The 10,706-nt window shown below is 39.0% G+C and overlaps 2 pseudogenes; both read right to left on the bottom strand.

The window, feature by feature from the left end:
- Positions 1-87: 87 nt before the first annotated feature.
- LOC127635132 (kelch-like protein 40b) lies at positions 88-2,612 on the bottom strand (annotated as a pseudogene).
- A 697-nt stretch (positions 2,613-3,309) lies between these two features.
- LOC127635010 (protein-cysteine N-palmitoyltransferase HHAT-like protein) lies at positions 3,310-9,327 on the bottom strand (annotated as a pseudogene).
- Between the last annotated feature and the right edge of the window lie 1,379 nt (positions 9,328-10,706).

Raw genomic sequence — 10,706 nt, 5'->3', positions numbered from 1 at the left:
TAAATTTTCAAATTCTTTCAGTTGCCTTTTTGGCATCATTGGATGTCACTGGTCACAGTTTAGTGAGCCGAAGAATGTTAAGTTGAACTCCACAAACCGTGGCACCAGATGCATAAAGACTCTCCCTTAGTATACCTTTCCATTTCCTCTCCCCCTCATCATAACAATGAACAAACATAAACTTTTATTTCACATGACCATATACAGTTCATTTCACTTGTGGTCATTCATGCAGTTTCAAACACTTACATATTAGTCCCTTTCACTGTTCTATTTACAGTCAAATCTGATTGGTGCAATGATTCAGTTTCTCACCTCCAGATGTCATGCACCTCTTGGGGCAGAATTTCATCTTTGTCCTCTTTGGGGAACATGGCAAATCCAGCCACTGCATTGAGAACACTAGCCACACTGATCAAGCTGAGTGAACTACGGTCCTGGGGAATCTCCACAAAATCTGTAAACATGAGTTACATTTCAAATCTAATTATGACACAACTGAGAAGGACATAAAATAAATGTAAGCAGCATTGGGAAGATTGGCTCCACGACATGTACTTGTTTTCCCCCTTTCCTCCAATTATATAGATGATTTCATTATGAGACACTATTCCATGACCATATACTAGATAAGGAAAATAATCTGATTCCGCACATTTAAGAAACCTGGAAAAACAATCATTTAAGTATCTGTTTGTAGGACTTAGAATTCAGTAAGATAAATGTATTGCTTATATTCTGATTAATAATATTTATTTGTGTCCGCAGAGCCAAAGAATTAAACTACTTACTTGTCATAAACCATGACTGTATCCAGAATGTGTTCGCCTTCCTTCATTTCTCTCCCTCCAATCACATAGATGGCATGCTAGGCCTACCCATCCAGTCTGAACTTGCAGGGTCAAACTGTCAGACGTAATGGTTTAAAACATAATTAATTGTATAATATGGGACAGTCTATTTAATAGGTTGTATGCTAATAATTTAAGGTTCTTAGTGTGATTTTTAATTATTATTATTACATTTATATTATACATTTTTATATGTCATTTTCCTTCTACCTGAGAGATTAAATACATGTGGTTAAAGGGGTGGGAGGAGGTCTACTTGCCCACTGTGAATTCGGCAACAGTAATTTGATGGTTTTTAAGCTGAAATTGGTCTGTACTGACCGAAATTCGGACCACCGCCCTCAGTGGCCGAAGTTGGAAGTCTTGTTGATTGTATGGGCATCAAAATGTGGCACCAAAAGCGAGTTGTAAAGTGAGATATTTTTAGTTGTTAATGATATAATAGTCAATGCATCATGACAATATGCACACAACTGGAATGCATATTGTTTAACCATACAGCCTAACGCAAACTCCAAATCTAAACCTAACCATGAGTGGGGTTTAAATGTAATCTGACAGAAACATTAAACCTCTGAATCATGCTCATTATTAATTATGTGAACACAGTTACTTCCTGGTTTCCATGGGACCAGAACCCATATCTTTAAGGCGGTTAGCACAATGTGCTATGTGAAATCAATTAAAGTGATCAAAAGATGTCTGATGGGAGATCATGCTTCTCAGTAACTTGAGAGAATGGGGTCAATATGAGGGCACTGCAACATGTCGCATTTCCGTTTGATCATGTTGCTAACTGAGTGGCTAAGTCTGGTACTTGTTAGCAGTTGGCTGAAATCGTTTAAGATCTTAATAGCTTGGTAGAGGAGTTTTTTTTTTTCACATTTTATTTCTAGCAGATAATTTTTCTCTCTAGACTACATAAACTTATAATGTGTGGAATGAATAACTAAATAATTTATTATTCTAAATGTTAACAAATGAAGAAAAGAAGCCCTGTACCTGCAAATAGTATTAACAGATCTGTTCGTAGTAAAAAATCCACCTGCCACAAATATCTGTTTATCCGTGGTTACCAGGCTGCAGTGATTTTTGGGGATTTGGGTGGAGAGTGACACCACATAACATTTCCTGCCACTAATAAAAAAGATCAGATCTCTTAGAAACATCCCAAACCTTAGATTGTCTTTCAGGATGCCAGGAAGTAGCTCCTCCTGCTCGTCTTCCTCCCCCTCTTCACCTCCATCACCATCCTTCTTGTCTTCACTCTTTTTACTTTTGGTCTTGACTTCTAAGAAGCTTCCCAGCATGGGCATTTTTAACCAGCTGAAGTTTCTTGGAGATCTCTAGATTAGAGCTCAGCCACTCATGTATCTCCACATTTTTGGCCAAGTTCTCTTGAGGAACCAGAGGTAACCTCATGCAGTCCAGCAGACTTGGTAGGTCTTCCAGCTGTTTCTATTGGTCATGTTCCACCCACTTGATCAAAGCCTCAAACACGTCCTGCTCCGTCTCAACATTCAAAGAGTCTGACGCGATAATGGCCGCAAAATCAGTTTGATTTAGTTGCAGAAAGTCATTGTCTCTGGCCATATGCTTCCACAAAGATGTGAAATCCATACTTGTGCATGTGAACAACCTCCCTTTCCTGTGCAACAGCTGACACACTACCCCATAGGAGACAGCAGTCTCCTATGGGTGAGCTGCAAGCTCTAGGAATGTAATAAATGTTGAAAACAATTGACCAAAATTGTGCATGACATATTTGGCTAAAGCTATTTTTTTTTTTTTCAAAATGGCATCACTAAATAATATCACTATACTGTATACAGTATGTTGCACCTAATGCACCCATTGAAGCTTTGCTTGATATACTAATATATTTTAATTTATATATAATTGGTACCTTGATATTGTATCACAGCAAAAGGTGAAAAATATAGGCCTACGTGGTTAATAAGTTTTAGTTCTAAGGAAGAACTAAGGACACACTGATTAGTATCCACAGGTTACCCTATGTTGAAAAAAATTGAAAAGAGTTTGTTAGCTCTTGAAGAGGGCTTAATGACAACAAAGATCTTGAATGTTCTCAAAAAGATACATGGTTGCTTTTGTAAGAGTCAGAGTTTAATCTTAGCAACCATATCAGGGAGTCGGACCGTGCCAGAGACTGTATCAGTTCTGATTAAACTGATGCTAGTCTATGACTGTTCCTTTATTCTTTCCCTGTTTACAGAAATTTGAAATTTTAACATGTTACGTATTTTTTACCACAATAATTTGTAGGAAAATTAATTTTCATTTAATTAATAACATTTAAATTCATTAACAAATTAATAACATTTGCAAGGGCAAACCAATGGAGAAACATACTGTACACTTAGTAAGTCTTTTTTTTTAAATGTACATCACAAATTCACCTTGTGATTTTCAGTTTGTATTCACTTCATAACATCATTGCATCCTCAGTGTTTGAATACAGGCACGGAATTATTTTATGAACACATTTTAATGAAAAGGAATCATAAAATGTGTAGTAATTATATCCTTTAGGATATAAACTACAAAGCACAAATATCCAATTCTTTTATATCCATGTACAACTGTCAGTAATTTAAAAAGTAGCCAATAAAAGTAGTGTAGTTAAAGTTGACAAAACCTGTACAAACTTTTTTTAAAGCCATTTAAAACACAGTATCCTTCCTTACAGCGCTGTTATTACAACTTTTTTTAAACATCTTTATTTCTGTATATTCTGACTATGATTGTCCACATTATTCCAAGACCACAAATACGCAAGTAAACCCGTTTCAGAGAAATGTAACTTGTGTCAAATCTCTACTCTACTCTACTCTGTTTACCTCTGAGTAACAATCTCTTGGCAACAAGCTTTGCAAATTCCAGACTGTTGAAGGCCAAGACATTGTAGAGGACTATGGTCCAGAAATTGAAGGTATTAAACACAGCCCTTATCCTGCGTGCCATAGAATCAGATATTGCCATCTGTGGGTCAAAGCAAACAGTTTTGGATAAGATTTTGGCCTCAAAAGTTCTGGTAATTTAACATTTAACCACTAGAGAGCACTACTGCCCTTTTACTAGCAATCACACACATGAAAGATTCACCTGTAACAAGGTCAGTAGCACTTTACATTAGAGTGAAACATTACATATTGATATATTACACATTTATAAATGTATTATTACAATGTAATTACAACAAGAATAGCAACATTTAAGTTATAAACTATATTATGCTACTAGCCATGTTTTTTTCTCTTAATTACCTCAATAGAAATAAAGGGCTCCATGGTGAAGAACTTGGCAGTCCACAATTAAAAATTAAGGCCAAAGCAGTTTAAGAAAGCCCAAAAGAAAACCACCCAGCTTGGTCCCAGCCAGAGGGCCGTGAAGCCAAATGTGCATAGGGAGGCTATCAGCTTATCCAAAACATTGTCATGCTTTCCACCCAGGTAATTATACACATACCTGCACAAATGATAGCATACTGGGTTTGAACAGTGATTTTTGAAAGTGTTTTAACAATAAATGTTTCAAAGAAGTAGACATGACAATATTACTTGCATAGCCAGTCATTAATTCCACGATTGAAGTGTCTGTAAAAGAATAGGAGTTCATAATTTTTAGGTTGATCAAAACATAATTTTTTTATTTTCAGGTTTTTAAATAGAAGACAAGAAATGAAACAGCAACAACAAAGGCCCAATCATTGGCCCGCTCACATTTCGGACAACACATAAATCATTGTGATGCATTTTGGTGGTTGAGGAAGGTCCAGATGATCCAGTCTTGATACTGTGTTTATCACCCCAAACATCACTGCTGCTTTCACCCAATCATACACCAGATTTATGTAGGCCAATCCAACTGGACAACAAAAGAAGAAAAAATGGTATTGAGATGCAGATCATTTGGAATGAACTTCTATTTATAGTGAAGCGCAAACTGTTCACATGCTTACCGAGTGCCCAATCAGAGATGTGTTTAAGGAGCTTCATGTCACTAGGTATAGTCAGAATATACATGAAGTGAAAAAGGATTGCCACTATGGCAATAACCCCCAGGTTTAGCAGTGCCTGAATGGAAATATTCCTTATCTCCCCCTCTTTCCTGGTTAGGCTGGGGTTATTGGCCTGGTGGGGTCAAATTCCATCACTATAATTGACACTGTTCAAGACTGCATGTTTTCAAAGGCCAAACATCAAACAATTAACAGCATTCATGCATTCAGTTAATTTAGGTACACACCTGAATGTGGAACTTATCAAAGGTCATGATGGGCCCAAAGTAAAAGGGGAGGTAGAAGTTGTCCTTGAGGAGCTCCAGGATGCTGTAAAAAAAAAATCTTGTCGAGTTAGGTGGACCACATACTGTATGATTGACTTCTATATACATCACATTAAAATACAATTTAATGTCTATATTTTTGTGGAATCTTGAAAGGCACCTGAGGAGCCAGCATGGAGCAGATCTTGGCAAAGATCACGTGACCTGAGAGTGCAAAGATAATATGCTCTCTGAACGTGGAAAACCACATCATCCATTCAACATCAGCTGTATCCTGCAGTGCAGTAGGGTTAAATTAGCAAAGTTGATTGACTTCCTCTATTCTTTTCGTTATAGTCATATAATAATGCATTTAGAAGGGACGTTTTTAATATCAGAATTAATTAATAATTAATACATCTCACCATTCTTCTGCCAGAGTAGGACCATCCTGGCTGAACACTGGTCTTGAAGGTTTTTCTGTTGGTATTTGCTGGATAAAGAGTCATAATACCAATCACTTTTTGCTAGTAAACATGATAAAATACAATTAATGCAAGCATGGTCAAAATCACAGTCATGAACTGGAATAGTGTACCAGTGTCTAAAATTTAGGGGGGTAATTCTGAATAGTGTATCTGGGTCCGAAATGCCCCTGAAATTGAAATTCTGGGTGAAAAAATAAATGCACTCATAATTATTTTTTTTATAACTTCTGTAATAATTCTTAATATGTTATTATAGTCCTAGACATATTAAGGCATTCAATATGAATTGATGTTAATTTACTGTAATTCTTAGGGTAAGATGTAATAAATTATTAATTTGTATATTATTATATGAAATAAATGAATGATGCTACCATAAAAGTAAAAAAAAAAAAATGAATCACTCGAAAATCAATCTTGAAAACAAATATTAGCCCTTAATGTAAAAGTTAATTTCTGACGGTAACTCAGATCACCCCTCTGTACAATTATAGTGAGCAGAATAGCATCTCAGAATGCACAGCATATCGAACCTTGAGGCGAATGGGCTACAACAGCAGAAGACCACGTTGGGTTCCACTTCTGTCAGCCAAGATCAGAAAGCTGAGGCTGCAGTGGGCACAGGCTCACCAAAACAGGCACCATTCGGAGTAAACTCTAGAGACTGTTGTGCGGGAATAACCCAGGAGATCAGCAGTTAATGAAATCACAGAGATCACATTTTTCCCCCATTCTGTTGGTTGATGTGATCATTAAATGAAGCACTGGACCCATATCTACATGATTTTATGCATTACACTGCTGCCACACGATTGGCTGATTAGATTAAAACATGAATTAATAGGTGTACAGTTGTGCCTAATAAGTGGCCGGTGAGTATGTAAATGTAAACAAAACTGCCTCTGATGGGTTAATGATCCTGTAGTTATTATATTTGGTACAGTTTTTGGCATGATGGATAACAGGATGTAATAAAAAAAAAAAAAAAAGAGACCTACAGTAATACCAGCTCTCTCTGTCTCTTTCTCTCCGTTTCTGTCTCTCATTCTTTGGTGTATTAATACTGACACATGATCTCTCCTACATACTTAACTTTGCATATCTTTCTAAGGCAAGCTGGTACCAGCACTTCTCCTTCTGGCCATTCCTTACACATTACACAGTACTATTTTTTGTGTTCTCTTGGTTGTATGTGCATTGTGTGAAAGGTCATAAAGAGCTTAGGTGCATATTATAGTAAAACGGTAAAAGCCAGACTAGAGCCAACTTCAAAAGTAAAATAATTGGCAGGTTGATAACCACAACGTACAATAGAAGGCTGCAGTGACATCACCTTAAGGTTATATGAGAACAATTTATACTTACAGCTAGACACTTCAAAGATCCATCTGACAGCCTAGAGCATTGCCATACAAAGCACTACATTGTAGAAATAGAGCTCATACCTAGGAAGGGCTGCTTTGACCCCCATGGTGCACAGGACAACCTAAATAGAGTGCGTTAGGACAACAAAAGTCATATTGAATGCACATGTTAAAACAAATCTGCTGTCTATTTAGTAAAGAAAACATCCCAATTAAACTATCGATCTGTGATTAAGGTCTTTCTAAAATAACTTTGGTAATAGAGAAACTACTGTAGAATGAAAGAGACTTTGGGTTGATTCCAAAGTAAATCTAAAATGTACTGTACTATGATATACTGTAGAACAAATGTATACCTTGAATGCACTGTAAAATTGCATTGTATAAGTGTCTGCCAAATACATAAATGTAAATTGCATTAGTCGTTACATTTAGAGTTATAGAAACATATAAAAAGTGTTAAAGGGATAGTTCACCTTTTTTCATAATTCAGGACTCACCCTCATGTTGCTCCAAATCTGTATGACTTACTTTCTGACTTGGAACACACAATGAGAAATGTAAAGGACTGACAGTCTCAGTCACCATTCACTTTCAATGTTAGTCTCATTCAGCCAAACATCTCCTTTTGTGTTCCACAGAAGAAGAAAAAGTCATGGGGTTTGTAACAACATGAGGGTGACTAAATTAAAATGATGAAAACCTCAAACAATTTGATCTTTCTGGACAGGGAAGGAGCACGGAGAAGTTTCCACTGATTTGAAGTCTGTGAACAGGAAACATCTACACTATGCAGGCTCTTGCTAGTTTTAGCAAGGCTATATTTCGGCTCTCATTGTAGTGACTGAAGCATCACAGCTTAACCTTTTATCTATTTTAATCACAATGTGAGTCATTGCCAGCTTCTCTGCTCTATCTTTGTTACGAATGAGGACGGAGGCAGACAAAGGTTGAGGATCCAAATGCGGGTTTATTGATGAACAGACACAACAGGCAGGGCCGGTTCTAGACATTTGGAGGCCCTAGGCAAAATGTATGTTGGAGGCCCCCCGCCACGCCCTCCTCCCCTCCACCTTTCAGAATTCACGAGTTCACACTTACATCAAATTAAATAGAGTAAAGATTATGCGTATTTGGCATGCTGTCCAGGGGAGGGCTCCAGGCTCTGAATTTTGGCCAGATTTACACAGTATTGCATTGGATTGCATTGTATTTTGGATTGTGTTGTTTACATCCAATAAGAGATTATTAAAAATCAAAGTGAGGAGATGGGGGCGGTGGAGGGATGCTGATTAACTGTCAATGAACAGAGGTCTGCAGTATATATACACCTCTTATCTCGTTGATTATCTGAATGTGCGCCTCCCGAACTTTGTTAATAAAAAAGACTTGAAAACAAATATGATTCCTAACCATTTTATTTATACAAAACCTGTTATCAGTATTTTTATATTTTTACTTAAATGTGCATATTAATGTAACATTAATTAAGGTAAACAAAAAAAAAAAATCATCTGAAGTGTCATCTTTTTTTTTTTAGCAGTCAGGAAGTTTTTTGCAGTAATTTGTTCAGTAATTTATTTATGGTAACACACTAACCCACTATTTGGGATAATGAACAGTTTTGTTTTTGATAGACTAAATATAATAATATTAGGTATGTATTGTAGAGAAATACCTTATGATACACAAATCAGCTGCTAGTGGAAGTGAAAAGACAAGTTAATTTCGTCAACTGTAATTGTGTGCTTATTCATATGCTTAAGATTGCATACTTATTTTCAATAAATATTGCAACAGTATTTATGATTGGAAAACGAAAAAAATGAAGTCCATTATGGTCTATAGTCTATTATGATAGACTAGAGCAGTTAATGTAGGCTAAACATTTGCGTTTTAGAAGATATACAGACTGTTTTAAAACTTATACAATGCTTTAGTATAGTGCGTTTGCTCTTTGACTGACAAACTTGACTTTTTCTGTAGTATTTTGCGAGTCAGCTCCTGACTAGGGCTGGAAATCGATTGTAGCTACATACGCTCGGATTCAAAGTGTCAGAAGCGAATTCAGTCCATCAACGGCCCTCGCGCTCTTTTGAACTGGAAATAACCGTCAAATGATCTCTTAAAATGACGCTGATCGTTAGAATCAATTTAATTTTTACAATACATTACAATCACTCAAAAATAGATGATACCTGAATCACGAGCTGCACTTTCTTTGCGTGCCTGCTTAGCCTTACGCTTAACAGCCCCTGAAGGATGAGTTCGCTTCGGCGCCATCAGATAAATTTGCAGAAAAGTTGGATTTTATTCATCTACAATCTCTTCATTCATAAATTCAGAGGTTGGGAGTGACTCGCATGTAAACGGTGATATTAATTGGTTTAACTACAGGTGAATGACAATTATTATAGCCAATGGACAAACAGCATAGTATTTTGCTGCTCTTGATTGGTGGATAAGCATGTGTATGTTTTGGAGGCCCTGCCTCCAAGGCCGAGGCCCTAGGCAACAGCCTAGTTCGCCTGTAGGTTGCGCCGGCCCTGACAACAGGAGCAAACAAAACAACCACGATGGGTAAAATGAAAGCAAAACACAAAAACGCTGGAACACTGGGAACACGGGCATGGGAGCGAACATCAACAGTCAACGAACGACAAGGAGTGAACAAAAAGCAGGGCTTAAATAACCAGGGAGTGATGACTGAATTAGACACAGGTGAAAACAATGAACAAAATGGCAGTGGTGATGGCAGGTGGATTCTGGGAAGTGTAGTACATTTAACAATGACAAGTGAAACCCAGGGCAGACAACAAGGGAATCGTGACATAGCCCCCCCTCAAAGGAGCGGCTTCCAGATGCTCCTCAGACGAAAAAAAAAAAATATATATATATATATATATATCCATAGTAGTCGAGGGAGCAAACAGACAGACCAGAGGAGCACAAGGGGCAAACAGACAGACCAAGGGAGTACAAGGGGAAAACAGACAGTCCAAGGGGGCACAAAGGGCAGACAGGCAGTCCAAGGGGGCACAAAGGGCAGACAGGCAGTCCAAGGGGGCACAAAGGGCAAGGACAGGTTCAGGTGGTCTGGGAGTTGGCCACCGGGCAAGGATAGGTTCAGGAGGCCTGGGAGCTGGCCACAGGGCAAGGACAGGTTTGGGGAACCTGGGAGGAGGCCACAGGACGGGAACAGGGTCAGGTGGTCTGGGAGCTGGCCACCGGGCAAGAACAGGGTCAGGAGGCCTGGGAGCTGGCCACCGGGCAAGGACAGGGTCAGGAGGCCGAACCGTGGGAGGTGGAGCCGTTGCAGGCGGAGGCGTGGAAGTAGGCGCCATCGGAGGCTCTAGAGGCGGAGACCAGGAAGGCTCTGGAAGCGGAGCCGACGGAGGTGGCACCGTAGGACGCTCCAGAAGCAAAGCCCTGGAAGGCTCGGGAGGCGGAGCTCTGGACAGCTCGGAGGGGAGCGCTGGCTCAGGGACGGTCGAGGCTGCAGGCGCTGGCTCACTGACATCGGAGGCTGCAGGCGCTGGCTCACTGACCATCGGAGGCTGCAGGCATTGGCTGGTTGGCCGTGGTTAGCGGAGGCTGGAGAGCAGAGGCCTTTCTTCTCCTCCTCCTCCGGGCTGATGAAGTTAGCAGCGCTGGTTCGTTGACCACGGCAGGTGTGGGGGTTGGCTCACTCACCGTGGCTGGAGAGGAAAGCCCAG

The sequence above is a fragment of the Xyrauchen texanus genome, chromosome 42, assembly GCF_025860055.1.
Source record: "Xyrauchen texanus isolate HMW12.3.18 chromosome 42, RBS_HiC_50CHRs, whole genome shotgun sequence".
NCBI lineage: Eukaryota > Metazoa > Chordata > Actinopteri > Cypriniformes > Catostomidae > Xyrauchen > Xyrauchen texanus.
This window is presented reverse-complemented; position numbering and strand designations above follow the sequence as displayed.